The 23,189-nt window shown below is 33.7% G+C and overlaps 1 pseudogene; it reads left to right on the top strand.

Moving 5' to 3' along the window:
- Positions 1-11,439: 11,439 nt before the first annotated feature.
- On the top strand, positions 11,440-21,629 carry LOC147558264 (pentatricopeptide repeat-containing protein At2g17033-like; annotated as a pseudogene).
- Positions 21,630-23,189: the final 1,560 nt, after the last annotated feature.

Genomic DNA, 23,189 nt, shown 5'->3' with positions numbered 1-23,189 from the left:
TTTAAAACACTTCAAAAGTTAAAAAAAAAAAACCCTGAAATAAGAAAATAGTTAAGAAAAAGTATAATGAAGCAGAAATAAAGGTCTAATTAACAATTGTACTCTCAACTTACAAAACCAAACAAAAATTAAAGAATTTGAGAGCAATGTGACTAGATCCCCTGTCACTTGCTTGGAAACTGAAGAATCTTACAAACCAAACTAACGGATGACATAAAATCCTCTTCGTGTAAATCAAGTCAAATTAGAGGGGTATCATTGTCAATAATTAATTTAAAACCCAAAATCAGTTATAATCTCCCTAAAATATCTCTATGTTCAAACTATCAAACTACTCTCCACGTATTTTCCTTTCTCTACTTTTTTCTTTTTCAGGATCTCCCAAAATCGGTTACACTTTTCTCTCTCAATCTCTATATATGTGGTGTAATGAGAGTTAAATGTCATCTGACGATGTTAGCCAAGAGGGATCTGTCGCGTTTTACGGACGCGACAGAAACCTAGTATGTTTAGAGATACATCTTGTTGTTTGGCATGCAAAAGCTAACATACGTTGCCAGTATAAGGTATATTCAATGGCGGACCCAGAAAATTCTCTTTACGGGGACAGATTTAATTATATTAAATAGTAAAAAAAAGAATATTGTCACAAATGGCCAATTACCAAGCTTCATTACGATTCACTGTCGAAATTAGCTATAAATGAACTGTTAAAAAAAATTATGTGTCGTACAAACTAATGATATTTATGTCTCATACCAACACTCTCAACTCGGACAAAACCAGAATTTTCGTTAGGAGGGGGTTGAATCACGAATATTGAAAGCTATGTCTGTGGGTGGTATGTATTGGTCTCCTTTTTGACTTACCGTTATAACTCTGTTAACCAGTCATCATTTCTTCATGAACCAGATCTAGAGAGAGAAAAAAATTTTATGAGATAGAGAGGAGAGTTTTTAATGTTTGAAGGTCGCCGGCCGGAAATTTGACCGGTCAGCGACCTTCGCCGGTGAAGACGATGAGGTGGTAGAGAGACGTAATGAGATGGAGGAGAGAGAAATGATGACTGGTTAACAGAGTTATAACGGTAAGTCAAAAAGGAGACCATCTGGATATTTTTGATAAAATATGGGGCTAAGCAGGAAGCTGGTCACAAAATTGAGGGTTATTTGGGAAATAACCCAATTAGGTCATTGGTGGTTAATAATACAGGGCGGTGGAAGTTAATTGACAACATAGTGGCATTAGGTGGTAGAAGTTTAAGTTGGGCTCGTAACAGAAAAAAAAAACTGGAGCTTGGCTATGAGTTGGGTTAAAAGGGGGTCACTAAAATTTAAAGGTTAAATATTTTAATCATTTAACAGGACAACACAAAGGAAAGATGAAGGGTTACCTCCGTCCCTGCTCTCAACTAATTCGTTTACGACTAACCGTGAGTTACTTTCACTAAATCTAAATATGGATAATTGGTATACACAGTTAAATTATAAAAAAAACTGATATGTACGAATTATATGTTATTAAAAGACCTTTTATCTTGAAATGAATCCTCATAATATATATTGTGTAAAGAGATTAAACTTGAATCTGATACAAATAACTCTACGAGGTCGGATGAATTCTAGCAGAATGAGAGGTCAAAATTGAATCTGAAAAAAACGAAACAAAATCTAATCAAAAGAATGAATTTCAAAGAAAATTTGAGATGCCCAAAAGATAAAAACAAAGAAAATATGGGACAAATAGGTAATTTTAAAGTCGCCACTCAAAGCGTTATTGGCCCGACAACACCCTCTAAAATTTGCCTAGTGGTGGCAGTGACACTTTGAACGGGCGCCTTTAAAACTACCCTAAAAATCCTAAAAGGAACTATGATGATGGTGAAGATGCAACATCTTGTGCCATAATTACTCAAGATGCCATCCAACCAAGTATTCTTTTCTTACAAATTGTTGCAACTAGTTCTATTTCAAATAATAACATCCGAAGGTTTATAGTTATCAACATTTTTAATTCGTCAATAACTAGTAGTCTAATTGGTCAGTGCATATACTCTGCAATGTAGAGGTCTCAAGTTCGATTCCATGGAAGTGCAAATCCAGGAATATTGAACTTGAGTATAAATAAAGTAGTTGGCTATAGGCCATTTAATTTGTCGAGATTTCGTTCGTTGTGCGATGTGATCCCATCAAACAACTTATTGATTACTTCATATCTCTATTTATGCAAAACCAACTAATGCTCTCAATATATTGCATAACATTTTTACATATAGTACGGTGTGTATAACATTTAACCATCCCCAGTGGCATTTAACGTTTTGCGTTTGTATTTAAAAAAGCCGAAGTAATACTAGGAATGTTCTCTTCTACTTTAAGAACGAATAATGTTTATAAATATTTAGTTATAAATATTAGGAATATTTCTTCTTTGAAGTTTATGATCAGTTTTCTACCTGACCCCATAATTTATTCAAAATATCCAAATATTCTTTTCGTTTTTCTGTCCAAATTTTGTTAAATTCATTTTCGATTCCAAGATTATCCTTTTATATTTTATTTATTTCCCATCTTTATATTTCTCTCACTTCATCATCTCCATCAACATCTTCAAAATTAGAAAAATAATTCCACAAATTATTTCACTCTCATTTTTGTAGTTGATCCCCTATCTAATTAGATGTAATCAAATAAGGTTCATCTTACGCTAAGTTTCTAAAAGATCCATATAGTTTTTAAAGGGTTATATGAAGAAAATATGGACTTCTCCGAACATATATATTTTTCGTGGCCCCTATCTTCATCTACTAGTCCTTAACATTTGTCACTACAACAGTTTTAATGACCATAACACAAAAATTCTTTATTTTTATTCTCCCCACAGACAAAATAAGGTTCTTCTTTGGACTTAGAGGTGTCCTTTTCAAGATTAAAATTACTTTTCTTCTGCTGGCGAGAAGGTTTAGAGTTAGTTTACCTTTTCTTTTTCTTCTTCCAGAACATGAGTCTTAGATACCAATGAAATTGTTGCCTCGCTTTTCTCCTATTTGAAATGTTCTTCCTAAACTCTGATTTGGAGAATAAGATACTGCATATCAATGACATTCTATCTGGTTCGAAGTTTTTCTTTGATAACAATAACTTGAAAACCGCACCTATTACCATACCTTCATTTTTTTTATTTCATTTAGGCTAATCTTGAGTTCTTGAAATTGACTTACCAATGATTCCTATTTATAAACTCAAATCTCTATCCTAAGATCCAATGATTCTCAATCTCTTGGAACTGACGATCCAATGGTTAAATCTGGAATGAGTAAGATATATTCCATGATTTATCCCAGTCAAACTAGCCAGTAAGGCATATTTCATGGATTATTCTCTATGTAGTAAAAACATTAAAGGCAAAGATAAATTCAAAGTTTGACCGTGGAAAACTTCTGTTGAAAAGTCAGATTCAAAAGTTCGTAGTGATGATACAGAAAATGTTCATCAGTTGAGTATCGTCAATAAGTGAAGAAAAGACCAAAATCCCAACGGATCAATCTGTTTCCAGGCAAAGGTCCGTTGAACCCAAAGGGGTCTGCCACTTAAGCCCATAATCAGGTGGTCGACATGATCGTCTTAGGAGCCTCAACCTTGCCTTGCCTCAAATACAACAAAGTCTGCCCCGGGACTTGCGAGATGGCTAAGGAAGTCCACGTAAGCAAGGTCGATGCCTTAAGTCCTAAACATGGGAAGGCAGAAGCGCGCCCCGCGTTTACCGACTTAATCCTGGATCATATCAAAGTTCTCAGTCGGCCAAGATCTTAAGTATTTAAGTAACTTGGAGTTCAAAAGTCTTAAAGGAGGAAACATCTCCTAGAGAATCTATCAACTTGACAAGATATCTAGTGAGGATCATAGAACAAAGGAACTCCTAGATATCCAATATACGAGATAACTCAAAGAGAACACCCTAAATCTCCTAACTACGTAAGAGTAGTCTCAATCTCGAACGGTGGATGTAAACTGCTTCATCCACACCGTCTATCGACATTCGGTCCAAAGCTACCTATAAAAAGGCACCAAATCACTTCGAAGAACGTACATTCCACAAGGATCATTTAATACTTAATCCTTTAACTACAACGGGTAAGTTGTCTGTCTTGAGCGTCAAAGAGGTTTCCGAATTCTTTGCAGGTTTTTCCCCAGGTTTTCAGAAGCAGGAATCAAATGAGAAAATTGATCAATCACGACGGGATCTAACGTTGCGGGTTCATTTATCAGACTGATATAAGATTGACAAATTTTGACAGCCAGCAGTAAGTAAAATAAAAACTCGAATTTAAAAGTCCGTAGTTAAGAAATAAACTTATGTTGCAAAATCAAATTTAGAAGTTCGTATTTCAGACAAAAACTTATTTGTAAACCATATCTTCAAAAGCTTTCCACTAAATAAGTATATATCTAATCATTTTAAAGATCTAAGAATGTTAAATATAACCGATTCATGATATGTATGTAAATCTTTAATAGTTTATTCTTATCAGTTTTTTTTGATGAAATTTATTCTTATTAGTTGATGCAATAGTTTGGATATCATTGTTTCGGAAAATGAGTTTAATCTTTTAGATGATAATGTGTTTTGTTGTAAACAAAAATATATAGTTTCTGATATTTGGTACAAGTGGTATACCAAATATTAAGTTATACAAAAATATAAAAAGAGTATTATGAATAAATACATAACTATTCATGAACATTGAAGGTGTACGTATTCCAAATTTTTGAGGTTTTTATCTTATTAAGATTCTTTCCATTAATCTATTGTCTCAGCTTTATTACTTTATTTCGTCATCAGAGTAAAAAATCAAAAGTTCCTTCACTACTTCATTAGATTTTTAACTTGTTTTCTTACTGGAGTTGAAATTGATCAAAGAACTTGTTTTATTTCTTGATGGTTTACAAAAGAAATATAAGACTCTATTTATAGAGTTATAATAGCACTAGTTTCTAATTTGACTAATTCCTAATATTTTAGTAGTTTCTAATAGTTTTATGTTAATATATCTACTAATTCCTAATATCTTACTAGTTTCTAATATTTGATATTTCCTAATATTATTATATAGGATATTTTAACATATAGAAAGATATTTCAACACTCCCCCTCAAGTTGGTGCATAGATATCGCATATGTCCAACTTGTCTACCAATTGCGAAAATATTCGCCTTGAAACTGTCATCATGGCCCGACTTAGACTTCAAAACATAAATTTATTCACTGAGCTTGTCATTCTTCTGCTCCAATGATTTTAGCCTCTGTGCTTCGTTGTTTAGTCGTTCATTGAGCAGGTTTATCTCGTTATGCTGGTGAGCCATGATCTCCTATTGTTTTGATAATTTACTAGTTCCTAATATCTGACTTGTTTCTAATATTTGATATTTCCTAATATTATTATATGGGATATTTGAACATATAGAAAGATATTTCAACAACTAGAACGACCTAAGTCTTAATGAATTTATTACCCGACACCCGATTCATAGAGAGCCAAAACATAACTGGTAGAAAACTAACTAAGAATGGAAACACAAACAATACAGTAATATTACTTACAATGTAGCATTTTTTGGTGAAAATAATACGAACATTTTTATTGAACAAAAAATATCGTGTTACCACAATTTTTTTTCCCGATAAACAAAAGTTCTCTCTATCTCCTCTACAAGGAGATAAGTTTTTTTTTTTTTGGAGAAAATAGAGTACTTTTCTCTCTTGAACTATTTACTTTTTTTCTCTTCTTTTTTGTACAAAAGAAAAAACAACTATTTACTTTGTTATTTTATATTTTGTTTCTTTGTATAAGAATTGTTTTGTAATTTAAAACATCTTTTTAGTTTTTTTGCTATTTGTTAGTTGTTTTGCCTATAATTTTATTGAATAAAATAATTTTTTTTTTTTCAAACCAGTGATTTATTTAGCAACACCCATAAATTCGGATAAATTCACAAGTAGGAGCATTTCAAGACAAAGGTTAGAGTTATGATACCCTTTGAACTACAAAATAATTAGCCAACAACTTGTAGCCAAGTTGGTAAATGCATCTATTCTGTAATGTGGAGGTCCTAAGTTCGATCCCGTAGATTTTAGGCCATTTAATTTCGTCGGATTTAGGCCATTTAACTTCGTCGGAATTGTAATGATACTCTCAAGAAATAAGGTTTGACTGTTGTGATGGATAGTCAACTAGGATTGGTAGTAAATATAACCAAAAATTCTATTTATCCTTTCATTTTGATCCCTCCCCCAACAGGGGCGGATCCATGTGGGTACGAGGAGTGCGACCACACTCCTTGGATCCTCCCGAAAAATAATAATAGTAGCACTAAATTTTTTTTTTAATGTAGGTATATATAAATCTATATATTTATCTAATGATGTAAGATATTGACATAAAGAAGGATATGGCATAGTGGTTACTGTGTGGATTAGATTTTAGTTATGTGTGTGAGGTTGTGGGATCCAATCCCTCCATTAGCAATTTAAGTTTTTTTTTCTATAGATATATTTGTATATTACTATACATCTAATCAAGTGTAGAGTTTGACTCAGAGGTTTTAAGCTTGTGGCTTTGATCCGTGGACGAGTGGGGGCTTGAGGTTGTGGGTTCAAGTCCCACTATAGGCATTTTTAAGTATTTTATGTTTGAATTCATTCTATCCAACTATCTTTTTTTTTTTTTTTTTGGAATCACATAACTTCAAAGGCCAAAAAGGCAATAAGAGTACAACTAGAAGTTACATCGAGATCAAACTAAGATTATGGTCGACAAGGGACCAAAACCAAGTAAGAACAAAATATTAACCTAACACTGCCTGGGTCAAGCTGTGGGCCTCCATGTTAGCTTCTCGCGGGCAGAAGGAGAGTGCCCTTAAACGAGACGAATCCAACTCAACCCTAACATCCAGCACGAACGGTCGGATTCGCCATGGGATGTCGTCACTAGATATAGCTGATATTAAGACCATGCAATCTCCCTCATATGTAACCGAGTGGAACCCTAAATCATTTCCCATTTTCACAGCTAGAAGGCAAGCTCTTGCCTCGGTCTCCAGACTAGTTTGTGCTAATATAAGTTCCACCTTCTGAGCTAGGATTTCAGATCTGCTGTTTCTAGTAATGGCCGTTATAGATGAACCTCTTACTCCAAAAGCGCCATCAAAATTAATCTTGACAGTACCCTCTTCTGGTGGTATCCAATTGTTAATCAAATCCACCTATCTTTATTGGTATTCAAGTTCGAGAACTAAATGCTCGTTTCAAGAATACCAAGTTGTTCTGTTGTACGACATGTTTGAATCCATCTAGAGAATTTGTCATTTTCGACAAAATTAAGTTGATGCGTCTTGCCCAGTTTGTAAGTATTTTATGTTTGAATTCATTCGATCCAACTATCTTTATTGATATTCATTTTCGAGAACTAAATGCTCGCTTCAAGAGTACCGAGTTGCTCTGTTGTACGACATGTTTGAGTCCATCTAGAGGATTTGTCATTTTCGACAAAATTAAGTTGATGCGTCTTGCTCAATTTTTAAGTATTTTGTTTGAATTCATTCGATCCAACTATCTTTATTGATATTTGATAGGCCCAAAATAGGTCTATTCCCGCAAGTATACGGGGTCAAGTTATAGTAATGAAAATAAGATCGAGTATCGTCCCAAGGGATAAGTAGGCAATTTCAGATATTGACGGCAAGTTTAGCCCAATAATCAAAATGTCAATAACTAACTTAGACTAAAGCGCGCACACACCCCACTTCATAAATTTGATGATTGATATGTAAGAAATAAGAAAACGAATAAAACTAAATAAACTAACTAAGAGAGAGGTAAGAAGATATCTAAGGTTATAAAATCCACCGCATAATTTCACTTTATAAAACAAACACTTAATTACTTAAATCTCTTTTGTATTTACTCGGGATCCAATATAATGAACTATTTGAATTCCGGATGATGTTCTAGATAAAACAATTTTATAATTACTAATTTTAATTGTCTACCTTATAGAGATTCGGATTGCCAAACTATTATTCATCATCTAAAAAGCATACTCCATCTAACAACTTAACGAAAGTATGAAATATCTAATTATGAGGCATGAGTAATGGAAAGAAAATCCAATCCATATAGATAAACAACCAATAGACATTAAAGCACACCAAAGGATTTAATTAATCAAGAACAAGTATTATAAAGATCCAAAATGGGTTTCATTCACAACCTTAGATTGCTAAGTTAACTATACATGGAATCTAGAATAACATTCATTGACATTGTAAAATAAATGAAAATACTAAGAAATTAATGGAAAGAAATCACCAATCAAATTCCATATCCCCATGTATCTCCAATTTGTCTAAGATTTGCTCCATTTGTACTCAAGAATCTTACTCCAAGAAATCTAAGTAATAGCTATTTTATTGCCACCCAAATAAGAAAAAGAAAGAGAAGGAAGAAATTAGATCTAGAAAGAAGTTGGAAAGAAGAGATGAAGAGGGTAAATATGATAGAAGAATATGGAAGGAAGAAGAAGAAGATTATTAATGGAAGAAAGAATAGTGGTAGAGAAGAAGTAGTAGTAGAGAAAGATGAAAAAATAATGGATAAAGTGGATTTAGTAGTAGAGAAGAGAGAAAGAAATAGGTAAGAGGGGATTGAAAGAGGAGAGGGAGATTGAGAGGGTTTGCAAGTCTGGGTTTTAATGGAGGAGAAAGAGACTTATTTATAGGTAGGTTTTTGGTAGAAAAGGGATAAAATGGGAAAGATGGTTTAGGTGAAATTAGGGTTTTTGTTGGGTTAAAGTGGTAAAAAGTGAAAAAAGAGAGGGTTACTTTGGGAATTCTAGGGGTTTAAAGGACAAAACCCAGGCGGCTAGGGTTAGTTGTGGGAATTTCGGATGCTAGGGTGTAGCCGGTTATAAGTTAATAGGGTGAGACAGAGCAGCAGCCCTTGGATGGAAGAAAGCGCGGGATCTGGGTGGACGGGAGAGAGCCACGTGGCCGGGAGCATGAAGACTAAACAGCTTCGGGAGCACGGGATTAAAAGAAATAGAGCTGAATCTCGGCAGCCGTTGGATCTAGAAAACGCGGAAGCCAATGATCGAGATTAAAACGTAGGAGCGGGACTACTAAAATAGGATACAACGCGCTACATTGGATCGGTGACCGGCAGAGAAACCTCGTGCGTTGATCTGAAGGACGCGGAAGGTAGCGGCTGAGATTATAACGTGAGAAGGGGGCTACCGAAGAAAGCCGCGACGCGCTACACAGGATCCGGCCTATAAGTTCCATTTTGATGCTCAGCAGAAACACGGGAACTGGATGCGACGGCCTTCCGATCTCGACACGTGTCCTTAGGCATACCGCAGGCCAGAAACTTGCCCGACATTGTACCGAATGCTGACCAAATGTTGACCTGATTTTGACTTTGCATTTTTCGCTCATCCGGACTCCGAATTGACTTCCGTTTTTTCCTACGGACTCGTCTCGACCTCTACTTTTCAACCACGCACTGACCTTGACCAAGTTACCAGAATGTCCTTGACTCAAAATGACCAAAATACCCTTCATGCATCTTTTCCTCGTTTTTAACCGTTTTTCACACCTAACTCTGCAAAAGACACCTAATCAGGAAAACCAACCATTTTATTATAATAAAGACTCGAAACCGACTAACTTGGCTAAATTAAACGACTCAGATGGGGCATTTTCATGACCCATCAATATTCAACTTCGAGACTAAATGCTCGTTTTAGGAGTATCGAGTTGCTCTGTTGTACGGTATGTTTGAGTCCATCTAGAGGATGTGCCATTTTTGACAAAATTAAGTTGATGCGTCTTGCTCATTTTTATTTGTCAGATTTCATCAGTCTTCACACCATGATACTTAGTTCTCAACTATTTAGTAAAATCGAATGATAGTTTAGTAGTCTTCATTGAAAAAGAAAGTTTTAGTAAAATTGACAATAAATCGATTATCAAAACATTTCAAAACATGAACTCTCGTAGATGTTAATGCGTTTGTAATTGTTGATGTATTAATATAATTAGTGAATACAAGTATTTTATCTGTCAGATTTCATTAGTCTTCACACTATGTTACTTAGTTCTCAACTATTTAGTAAAATCGAATGATAGTTTAGTAGTCTTCATTGAAAAATTTTTTAGTAAAATTGACAATAAATCGATTATCAAAACATGAACTCTCGTAGAGGTTAATGAGTTTGTAATTGTTGATGTATTAACATATCACTGTAGTATATTTTCTCACAATTCTCTCCAATTGCTCCACACTCAAGTGATATGTTGCTACACCGGTGGAGGGTTGAGGAAGGGACCAAAATAGAGGGATGAATTTCTCAAATCTAAATGCAAATCAAACCGACCTTCGGTCTGAGTTTTGATCTAGTGGGGAGTGGAAAGTGCCTCGTTCTAGGATTACTCAATAGAATGTTGCTTAGGTTACCCATGAAAAGAGTATTAGCACATCAAAATATGTTAATCTTTACTAAAATCCAAAACTTGTGCACAAATTCCTCCTGCTGTGTTAATTATCTCAAAAATCCAGTGGAAAGATATCAGTAATATTATCTTGAATTATAAACCTCTAAAAATATTTTAAAAACAAAATAAATTAACTTATAGATCACATATAGGATGGTGGAAAAGAGGAATTTGATCGAATTAAAAAAAAGGTAGGTTGGCCATGTAGAAACTTTTTTTTATGTCATTTGTAATGTTTGAAATCCAAGCCTGCTTACTAATTAAATTAGAGATATGTTCAACAAAAAAAATTAGAGATATTTTTAAGCATTTTTGTCAGAACATTATGTCTAGATAATTCAAAACAATGTTATAACAATCAAATGGTTGAAAAATGAATAAGACTGGTAAGGTGACAACTACAAATCACTATATTGTATGTTGTTATTGAAGAGTTCATAAGCAGTACCTTCAAATAATTTTGATAGATTTCTAGTGATTGTAGTCACGATGCATAACACAATCTAAAGTTCCTAATAAAACTTATTATAAGATTAACCCACAAAAAGTAACGTATGAGGTGGACAAAAATAAGAAAATATAATTACACAAATCCATAAAAATATAAAGGAAGGTTTGACATAAAATGAAGGCCAGATTAAACTGTCGAAAACTTATGAAGTCAAATCAACCATTTCGTCACAAATTGAGACCCAAAACACAAATGACCCTAAAAAGTATTGACTAAATAGAATAGGGCCCTTTGCATAATATGTAGTATTATTTATTGCTTTCATATGTAATTTCTTCATATATGGAAGGGGCCATGGGTTGAAAGTCCAAAAGTTAGGAAAAATTCGATCCAAGATCCACCCTTAAAGATCTATAGGTTTTTAGTCCTTTGTCTAAAATGGCAAAATACCATCCATCAGTCAACAGATTTTATACATCTAGTAGTTTGTGCAATGCATCTGGTAGCTTTTTAATGCATCTGGTAGCTTGTATATTGCATCTGACAGTTTGTACAATGCATTTTTAAATATGTAATCCATTTTAGTCTATAATTTTAGGTTCTTAGCATCTGAAAAATTAGTTTACGAACTTGACTTTTTATGATTATTAGATGTGATGTATTTCTAATTCAATGTTGGTATATTTTATCTGGTAGTTTGTGCAATGCATTTTTAAGTGTGAAATTGTATCTGGTAAATTGTAAACTATGTGAATAATGTACAATAATTCTGAAAAATGCATGGAGAATCGTAAGTAATGCTTGAAAAACATGATGAGCAATGTAAGGTATAAATTCGACAATGTTAGAGTAATGGTTGAATTATAAAATACAAATGAAGTATACATTGTATGTAATGTATGGTACAACTAATACAATGCGACAATAATGGTTAAAATATAAAAGAAGCTTGAAGAAAATACATTGTATTATCATTCTTTACACATTCTTAAAAATGTACATATTGTAAATCATTAGACAATTAGAACATACATTTTAAAAAAATATACAAACTATCTGAATAATGTACCACACTATTTAAATAATGTACTGAAAAATGTGTACATAATTATATGTGTAGAGGGGTAAAATTGAAAGAAAAAAATTCCCTAGAGATGGGATTTAGTGCATTGGGATCCGTTTTTGGACTAGATTTGGGATTATAGTTTGTTTTTGGACTTTTGATTCGTTTTGGGAGATGAATGGACTATTTGTACCAATAAGGCCTTGTCTTTAGACCTCCCACCCATTTTTTTCTTATCTGTTTCTCCTCTACTTCATCCTTCCATATTCTCCGCCTCACTTTTTTCAACTTAAGAAAGTTGTTGACAAAAGGTTGTCTGACCGACTACTTTTTGTTGGTGACATTCATTTTTTTCCACCTACTGCCACCTTCTCTCTTTTATCTTTTTCTCCTTCTCTCTCTTTCCCTGTTCTGGCGGAGGGAAAAATCCCTTCAGAACTTTGTCTGAATCTGGGGGCAACCCGTAATCCATATAGAGATGAAACTTTCCTCATAAGTGAACTTGCAGAGAAGAGGTTCTCTCCTCCGTTGGAACAGAGAGAGTGGGGGAGGGAGGGAAGGAAGGAGAGGATTGATGGCGAACGTGATGGTGGCGAAGGTGGTGGTGTTGGTTGGAAGAAAGATGAGATAAAAGAGTTAAAAAATGTGAAAATCGTCGTTCGAAAGTTGTCGGCCGACAACCTTCTTAGGTTGAAGAAGGTGATGTAGATGAGATGAAATGATGAAGTGGAGGTAAAAGAGATACAATCATACATACAAATAAAAATTTACATAAAAGTAGAAACGAAAGGTCTGACAAAAATTAGAGACCACATCGAACTGTCGAACAATTGTGAGAGTTAAATTGGACAATTAATCATAAATTATGGACCAAATCAGTATTAACCTTACTTTTATTGTCAAAGTTTTTTTTTAAAATACAGCACTAGAGTTGAAAACACTTTTACTATTCTTTTTCGTTGAAATAAACACTTCTATTATTGGGAGATGCTAGAGTGTCCAGCTTGGTGCCCACTAAAATAGGGGATTTTGGTAAAATGCCCCGATCCAAGGGTGTCTTCTTTTTTTGCCCCACCTCAAGAAAAATTTGGTAAAATGCCCTCTTTCCACTTTTTCATTTTTTTTGTTTCCCACCTTACCCTCCTATATATAACATATCTAGAATTTCTAGATATGTTGATTTTATCTCCAATAGCGGAGAAACTCCGAGTTCTTCATCTCTCTTCTCTTCAATCTCACTAAGCACTCGATTTTTTTCAACCTAAGCTCCAAATTTGTTAGTGGTGGTGGTCGTGGCGTTGGAGGAGGAAGATCAGCTGTGATTAATAATACAAACAATGATTTTTTACTAATTAGGTTTTGGGATGATGGCTAGTTGTAGAACCCACTAGAAATTTGAGATTCAATAATTAGGTTTTATGGATTGTAGCTTCAGTTGAAACAAAAAGTGAAATTGAGAAATAAAACCAGCTTGATGTGCTTGTCAATGGATTGGTAGCTTTAGGGGAAGGAAGAAGATGAAGATATGGATCTTTTAAGTTGTCAATTAAGTGTTTGATGAAATTCTTAAGAGAGATACATTATTACATATGTTCTTTGGAGGTCCAAGAACAATTACTAGATTAACATAGTCCCATTTTTTTGGTTGTTTTCCATTCCATATGGCTACTATCAATTTTGCAATCATGTATAGATGAATGTGTTTGTACTCTTTTTGTTTTATGTAAATTTTGAATACTAATATTGTCAAATTATGTTTTTGTTCAACTAAGAATCTGTTAAAAGTAAGGCTAGATGTACAAGGTTATCCGATTTGATGTTCAATGAATTTTTTGATTCTCTAAAAGTATTATTTGCCATAAGTTATTCAGTTGCAGTGCTTTGTGTTCTCTAACTTCTCTTTCATGTTCACGTGATTTTCTTATGAAGAACATGAAGTTCTTTATGTTTGAAGGTATGAAAGAACTTGAAGTGTCGTCTACCTTTATTTTCTTCTCTTTCAATGGCTTTAACTCTTCCCTCTAGAAAGGTGGGCGTACCACGAAGCTCAAGATAAAGAGACATGGTGAACCGCATATGAGAATCCATTATCATGTGCAGTGCGTAGTGAGACTGTGACAGATGGTTTGATGAACTGGTCTTAGTTAGTTTGGTGTTTGTCATTTATATGTGGTGCATAGTTGAAATCGATGAATTCAAGTCGAACTCCTTCGTAGACAATCAGTGGCTTCGTGTCGATTCTAGTTTAGCGAATTCGACATGGACCGACCGAGTTCAACTCCAGTAGCTTGGCAAAGCTGTTGGAGTTCAAATCGGTAGCTCAATGTCGAATCCCTATCAAATCGGTATGAATTAAAATCGTCGGAGAAGAGTGTGGTGAGTTGGTGAGAGAGAGGTGACGTGGAGATAGATAAGTGGTGGAGAGGGAAGTGAGGTGGAATTTATGTTTTCTTTTTAATTTTATTTAAAAAAAATATTTATAAGAAGGGTAGTTAGGACATTTGCATCAAATAAGATGGTCATATTTGAATTTACAAAAAATAGGGGGCCATAAAGGAAGCTGGTCACAAAGTAGGGGGCCAAATAGGAATTAACTAAAAAGAAATTAAGAAGGAAAAATGCTTATGCTTGTGCTTGAGATTTTTTTTGATGAAATGCTTATGCTTGAGATTGAACTTAGGTTGTTTGGACTCTCTACCATGCTTTCTACCAATTGAACTAAAGTATGCCACTTGTTTATTTTGGTAACATTTTTATAAAGATAAAATAAATTTGGACCCCCTTAATCTTTTCTTTGTAGTCTACTTATGAGGCCCTTCGGCCCTTAGGGTCCGAAGCGAGGCTTTGCCTGCTTGCACCCAAGGTCTTCTTATTTTCTTAGGAGTCGATGTTATCTAATATTATAATTTTCGAATTTTTGAGTGTTGTCTCGACTTAATAATCAATATATTACTTCTTTCTAAAAAAAAAGTACATCATGAACAAATGCGTGAATTGAATAAACACTATGATTACCATCAATATAGACATCCTGGTCGCTAAAGGTCATATAAAGAACACTAAAATTATCCTAGGGGCATGAAACCTTATTTTAAAGATGGTTCCCCTCCATTGCGAATTCAACTTGTAACTTCTGATTTTTTAAGTAGATGCACAACAACTGATTGTTGGCAATTAAAGAAGTGTTAGATTTTAAATAACTAACTAAATCATTTTGAGTTATTTCTTTTGTGACATCCTAATTTGTGATTAGATTCTTTTTGGCCCTTTAGTTTCCATAAATTAAAAAATGACTCCATTTATCTAAACAATTAGTTAATCTTAACTATTGATTTTTTTTGTTTCCTTAATTATCTTTCTTCCAGAATTGATTCACATATGCGCCTCCCCTCTTCTCCAATGTCACCGACGACTGACCAATCGCGTCCTTCATGAGTTTTATTTTTCTTCTGCCCCCCTCCATCTTTAACATTTATTTCTCTGTTTAGTTTTAGCAGGGATATTAACAACAAGTTACTTTCGCGAAAACCCAGTAGCAGCAACAAAAAATAGAGAGAGAAAGGGAGGTTAGAGAGGAGATGAAGGAGAAGAAAACTCATGGAGGTCGCGTACGACCACTTCTAGTGGTCTCAAACATCAGAGAGAGATAATCGACGTATGAGAATTAATGTTTGGAGGAAGGGTAATTAGAAAAACAAAAAACTCAAATGTTATATTTAACTGAGGGTGAACAAAAAAGGGGGACACATGAATTTACGAAAAAATAAGTTAAAAATAAAATTGGTGATCACAAACTAGGAGCAAAAAGAAAATAACCCAATAATATTTTTACCCAACATAGAGAGACAAAAGGAAAGAAAGACATTCTCCATTTTACTATCTACCCAGTTTGTGGTCAAGAATGAATAGTACTTCTTCCCATTGAATTTTTATTTTAATTTTAGATCTCCTTTAGGTCTCAGCAAGTTGTTAGTGAGTGAGCTCTTACTAAAGCTAGATAAAATGAGTAAGCTCTTACTAAAGCTAGATAAAATCTTCATCATGATAATTTTGTAATAGGATTACATTGAGACAATTCAAATTTTTCTTTTTGTTCTGAACTATATCACCATGACACCAAGTAGTCTTGTCATGCTCATACCTAGTCTGGAGCCCATGATGTTGGGAGCACTAGAAAGCATCTCAACCAACTGGGCTACAAGACACTAGGTAACACCATGTAGTCTGTCTCACAAATGTTGTGAATCTTAAGAACCTAGCTAGTCAAAAAGGACTAAATCAACCCCAAATATTTGATGAGTTTAGATACTTCAGCAACCCTTAGGCCTTATCTCATAGGGAATGAACCCCTTAATAGTTAAGAACTATTCCATGGTAATGAGTGCCATACAACCATGACCTCTCCAATTATCCAACTTGGCTCACCATTAAAGTAGAGATACCATTTAAAAAGCATGTGTTCTACCTTTTATGTTGACTTCCCCCATAAAGTCTGACAAAATTAGGGCAAAAAAAATGTAACACTGTTCACCCACCACCATGAAGACTCAATGGATTATTAAAATTGTTCTCCACTCAATATTATGAACTCTCTTCATACCCTTATCTCTCTTTTCTCTATCTTACTTTCTCTCTCCCTAAAATTTCAAACCTACACACTCCATGGCAAACAAGTTGAGAGTATATGTACTCTCAAAAGGAGGAATCAAATGAAAAGGAGTAATTGTGTTGGTCCCTTGTACATGTTGTCTTGTGAGGAGGAATAAACTTTATTTGGATAAAAGATAGAGAGCCTTTTTTTTCGTTTAAAAGCTATGGCATTTTTTATATTTTTCAATTTTATATTATATATAGAGTAAAATAAACGAGTAGTGAAAACTCCACCCAAAGTCAGAATCATGACTCGTAAGGGGTTATGATCAATATCTTTCTATTCCTCATTTTTTTTAATGTAATATATTTTTATTGAATTCGAAAGCTAATACATCTTAACTTAATTCTTTAGATCATTGATTTAGAATAAGAATGAGAACAATATCGGCTATTTTTCCTTTTTGTAATCTTGGGATTGGTTGAATTTGTGAGGGTTTGTTAGTGGAAATCAACTTAAATCGTAAAAGAGTTTGTAAGTGAATCATATATTAGATGCTCCAAACCTAACAAGTAAATTATATCCCCCTCCACCACATTCTCATAAAGGGCGTTGCAAAAATAAAATGTAAAGTCCAAGTGCTCAACTAAACTATTGATGCCTAGGGTTTTATCTTAGAATCTAATCACTTTTCCCAATTTAGGAAGATCTTGTGTACTCCTTGACTTTGAGAGTTTTAAAAATTTTACAGTAATCTAGAGTTATTTTGTGAAACATGCATAGGTAAATATATATATATATATATATATATATATATATATATATATATATATATATATATATATATATATAGGTAAATATAGACATGATTTTATTTTTTTGTGAAAAGAACATGGACTAACATTTACTAGTATAATAGGAAACCAGACCCAAATCTAAATAACATTAGGAAAAAAAACTCGAAGTTTAGTGAGATCTTCGAAGTTTAGCGTTATTGGTTCAGACCTTTTTTTTGAGATTTTCAATGTTCTTAAGAGCTTTGAAGTTTAGCGTTATTCATTTTTTATGCAAAATTAAGAACTTTTAATCCAAGATCCGACCCAAGACCTTTTGGAGACAATTTACTCACAAATTTAATTGAATTCAAAGTTTTATCTATTTAGGTGGATCTTTGAAATTCTCACTACAATAGGTGTACATAAAAATATTGGGTTAAAGTAACCAACCAAACCCTTTTATCTCTCCATATAAAAAAGAATTTTTGAGCTTATATATAGCCCAAAAAACGGACTCTAATAGGACTTTTAGTCCTCTCTAATCCAATAAAGGGTTTGAAAACCAAAATAATATCCTAAATGGATATCTAGTCCATTTGTATTCATCTAGAGAGAAAACACAAACCTCTATAATACATATTATTTCATAATCCCGTATCTAACCTTCCTCATATAATGTAACTGATTTGCATCAAAATCGTAGCATATCTCTTTTCCTTTTTTATCTCCCTCATTCTCTCTCCAATCACGTTTCCATTCAAAGTAAGGTTAGCTTCATTATATTCAGTAACAGAAATTCTTTATTTTCTCTCTCTTAAACCCGATTTAGTTATTAAACCTCCATTAATATCTGAAATCTTCCTTCATCTTCATTCGATTGTTGTGCAAACATTCATATCATATGAGGTTTTACACTGAAATTCTTTATTAACACCATTGTTAAGATCTAATAATGCTTGTCATGTTAAATTATCAGATAACGTTGATCTATTATTGAAATCACTGTATCATATGATTTTGTTTATAAATGGTTGTAATCACTGTATCATCGAATCATCATATCATATTTCATTAGATTTAGTTTTCCTATTGATTATAAATCGTTTTAATTATTTACAAACTAGATTTTGATATCTATCTAAAACCGAAACATCATTCATTCTCTTTTTCATACAGAAGATTTCAGATATGTAATTTAGGTTTTTGATTTTCTGATATTAGGTTTTTGATTTTCTGACATTTCTTCACATCAGAACTTTGCATCCGTACAATTTTTTATCCAAATATTATTCCGTACGGGTTCTCTTAATAGAATGTACATTATAAGTAATTCGTATTAAATTTTTCATACTTTAAAGTACATTACGCCAATTTCGGTCGTACTGCAACTGTATAACAGAATGTAAAATATATGTAATCTGTTAACAGTTATACATACTTTAGCAGCCTTATTTAAAAAGAATATTTAATTATTCATAAAGTACGTATAATTGCGTAATTTCTGAAACAGTACATGTAATTTATAGCAAATTACACATATTTGTGTTATATTACAGTGTCAATGTTATTCAAACTAAAATACTATTTATCTCCAACACATGTTGAAGTTTATCAAACATTGTAGATAATTTATTCATTGTTTAATGTCGCTTATGATAAATTATAAATTTTTCTAACTAATGTATATGTTTTTTTTTTCTTGTAATAACCCAACACTGATGGAATTTCTTACAGAATCATCACATAAACTATAGAAGTATAAATTACGATGAAGAAAATTGTTTCTATGATCCTGTTTGGACAAAGGAGTCTTATGTGAAGACTTACAAGGAACATATAAACCCTGCCCCTAACTTTGATGAACCACGTACATTTAATGAAGAGTCAAAAACACTACCATGTTTGATTCGCCGTAGACCTGGAAGACCAAATACAGTAAGGATCGAGAGCTCGGACAACATTCCAACGGAGTTTGTTTTTAAGTTACCTAGTCTACTATGTTATTTTCATTTACAATAAAACACAGATTATTGTTCAATAAAATTTCATTTCAGTCGTACAAAGGTTGTGTTCTTTACTATACAGTATACATAATTTATGATAAGTCACATACTTTATAACAAAAAACATGATTTCAGATTTACATTTCCTAACATGTTACCATAATTTATGGTACATAATGGACATGTACGCGTAAAAAACAAGTAATTTATGTCAGAAAATAATCTAAGTATTCAATGGTACATAATGGACATGACACACATACATATGATAAATTACGTTGTATACATGACAAATGATGGTTTCCTCGTCATAAATAACACTTAATTTACGAACTTGTTTCATAATTTGTATTCGATGTGTGTTTATGTATGAGTAAAAACGAAAGTTAAGTGAGAGAAAGTTGATATGTATGTTTTGAATATTAACCCCCAAATCACGCTAATTGATCTCAGAAAATATAGTCTTTCCAAATCTGAAAGTTAAGTGAGAGAAAGTGATATATAGATTTGGTTTCCAAATCTGAAAGGATGAGAGAGAAAATCTGTTTTGAAAAATATCTGTTTTTCAAATCTGTTTTGGAAAATATCCTTGATCCGTTAGTTCCTATTAAAACTCCCAAATCACGTCCAAATCTTGCCTTTCCAGATTCTTTCCGCCCCCAAATTAAAAACCCGTGAAATATGAAGGTGGGACATTGACGGGACTCTATTTTAGAAAGTGAAGGTTTTTATGTCCATATGGTAAAAAGACTAAAAATCCATTTTTTTGGGAAGATTGGATCCTAACCCCTTTTTGAACATTATTTTGGACTATATACCCATGGACTCTATAAAAAAAATATAGTTATTTCTTTTTTTTGCTCCCTTAGTTTGTGACCAGCTTCCTTTATGGCCCCATATTTTTCGTAAATTCAAATATGACCCCATTTTTTTAATGTAAATGTCATAACCACACTTCCTACAAATATTTTTTCAAAATAAAATTAAATAGAGAACATAAATTTTCACCCCCCTTCCACCTCACCCCTCTCTCCACCTCACATCTCTCTCCACCTCACCTCTCTACAACTCACCTCTCTACAACTCACCTCTCTATCTCCAACTCACCTCTCTCTTCTCCGGCGGAGGTCATTAGTCGGAAAATTTTCTGGTCGGCGACCTTCAAACATAAAAAAAGAAAAAAAAAATCTCTCATCTCTCTCTCTCTCTAAACATCCGTCGAAGGGGCTTCCCTTCGCCGGAGAAGGTCTGTTCAAGAACAGATATGTTCATCATCCAACCAAAGATGTTTCTTCACTCATCAATGGGGTCTTTATCATTTAACCACCACCACCAGCGAGCTTCCTCCGTCGTGGTATGCTCGATCTGCAAGAAAGGTCACCGTCTTCTCTCTTCCCTCGACTCTGTTTCAGGAAACCCCGTCGCTTCCCATTGACTTATCTGCAAGTTTGCCGCTCCATCTTCTAAACCAGTCGCCCTCAATACTCTCTCTCATCTCCTCTCCTCCGACATCCACCACCATTCCTCCCTTTCCCTACCCGTAAGCCCTAACCCTCCCTCTTTATATATCTCTCTCTCTCACTAATACTTCAATTGATTACTGCAGATGTACGAGAGGATAATTAAAGCAGCCTAGTTCAATTGGAATCCTAAATTAGTCTCCAATGTCATTGCTTCTCTTGATAATCAAGGACTATTTAATGCTACCCAGATACAAATTTCTGATTCTATTCGAAGATTAGAAGCACAAAAACGAGATCTTGTTGTCTTTTACCGTTATCTTATTACACCAGAGTCTAAATTTGGATCTAAAATAGGGGGCTTTTATTCTTATGCTCATCTAAAGAAACTCCTCTCTGGGTTTTCTTCTTCTTCTTTGAATCCACAAGCTTTTAAGTTTATGATTAATGGTTTATGTTTGTTGGATTTACCTCATGATGCAGAGGAAATGATGAAAGATATGAGAATTGAAGGATTCAAACCTTATGATTTTGAGTTCAGATCAATTGTTATTGGGTATGGAAGATTAGGATTGTTTAATGAGATGAGAAGAGTTCTTAATGGAGAAATTTGGTTATACTTAAGATACAATTAGTTCATACATTGTTCTTTCTTCATATGGAACTTATAGTATCGGTCTGTTAAAAAACAGACCTACCTCCGGTGAAGGGAAACCCCTTCGCCGGAGTGTTTAGAAAAAGAGAGATGGGACACTTTTTTTTATGTTTGAAGGTCGCCGGTCGGAAAATTTTCTGATCGGCGACCTTCGTCGGAGAAGAGAGAGGTAAGTTGGAGAGAGAGGTGAGTTGGAGAGAGAGATGTAAGGTGGAGAGAGAGAAATGTGAGGTGGAGAGAGAGAAAGGTGAGGTGGAGAGAGAGGTGAGGTGGAAATTTATGTTTTCTATTTTATTTTATTTTGAAAAAAATATTTATAGGTAGGGTAGTTATGACATTAACATTAAAAATGGAGGGCTATATTTGAATTTACGAAAAATAGGGGGTCATAAAGGAAACTAGTCACAAAGTAGGGGGGTCAAAAAAGAAATAACTAAAAAAAATTAACGAACCCTTGCCGCCAAACTGAGTAACCTTCTCTTGTTTTCCTTCTCGGTTGTTGTACACAACCCCTTCTCTTCCTTCTTTGGACAAGTTGCAAGGTAATCGTTCTTTCAACTGTTTCCCAGTTATAATGTATATATGTTTCTTTCTACCAGGTAAGTGCAGTATTTGATTTCCAAGTAATTAATAGGTTTCAAAAGTACTCCTTTGATTTCTAAGTAATTATGTTATCAACTTTTGTTTAGCAGATATCAAGAAAATGAAGCTACGATTTCCAAGTAATTAATAGGATAAACATGAGGTTGCCATGCAACACTAAAAAAATGAAAATTGCAATTTTTGATTCCCACATGTCCATCTTCCAAACCTAATACTATATGTTTTGAACTTTTTGTTTCATATTTGTATGATATTAACTAAAGTACTGTTCACACACTGTTATACTATAAAATATTATTTTATATTTTTAAGATTAATTTATATGAACTTAGTGTTTCATATTTTGTATGAGATCAATATAATTCTAAGATTAATTGTTAAGTAAATTTTGTGTACGTTTAATTTGTTTTTGTTAGATGAGTTCACAGACAACAAAAAAGTATATGAAATGGGAAAATGAGGTGTTACTTCTGTGAAGAGGAAAATACCTCTTGAATAATAATAGCTTGAACACAGAGAGAGAAGACAAGAAAGAGAGAGAGAGATATGTGAGAAGATTTCTCTGTGTGTTTTATTCATTGATTTACACAAGTATTTATAGGTTTACAAGAGATTTACATATAGAAGTAATTTAGGAATAATGGGAAACTTCCCTATTCATGAATATTGGGAAACTTGGGAAACTTCCCTATTCATGAATATTACAATAATTAACAACTTTACATAATAGCAAAACTGCTATATTCTAACACTCCCCCTCAAGTTGGAGCCGAAAGGGACGTGAGGCCCAACTTGCCAATAATCGTCTTGAATGCATCAGCTCCTAATGATTTGGTAAAGATATCCGCTAGTTGTTCAGAAGTTGGTGTAAAACGAGGAGCGATGACATTTGCTTTGATTTTTTCCCGAACGAAGTGACAATCAATCTCAATATGCTTTGTTCGTTCATGGAAGACTGGGTTATCGGCGATATGGAGAGCAGCTTTGTTATCACAGTGAACCATCATGGGTGAAGAATGTGTGATGCCAAGATCTCT

The sequence above is a fragment of the Eschscholzia californica genome, unplaced genomic scaffold, assembly GCF_041429995.1.
Source record: "Eschscholzia californica isolate CP2 unplaced genomic scaffold, dmEscCali1.0.p SCAF_2, whole genome shotgun sequence".
Classification (NCBI taxonomy): Eukaryota; Viridiplantae; Streptophyta; class Magnoliopsida; order Ranunculales; family Papaveraceae; genus Eschscholzia; species Eschscholzia californica.
The sequence above is the reverse complement of the archived record's forward strand: the minus strand, read 5'-3'. Positions and strand labels throughout refer to the sequence as shown.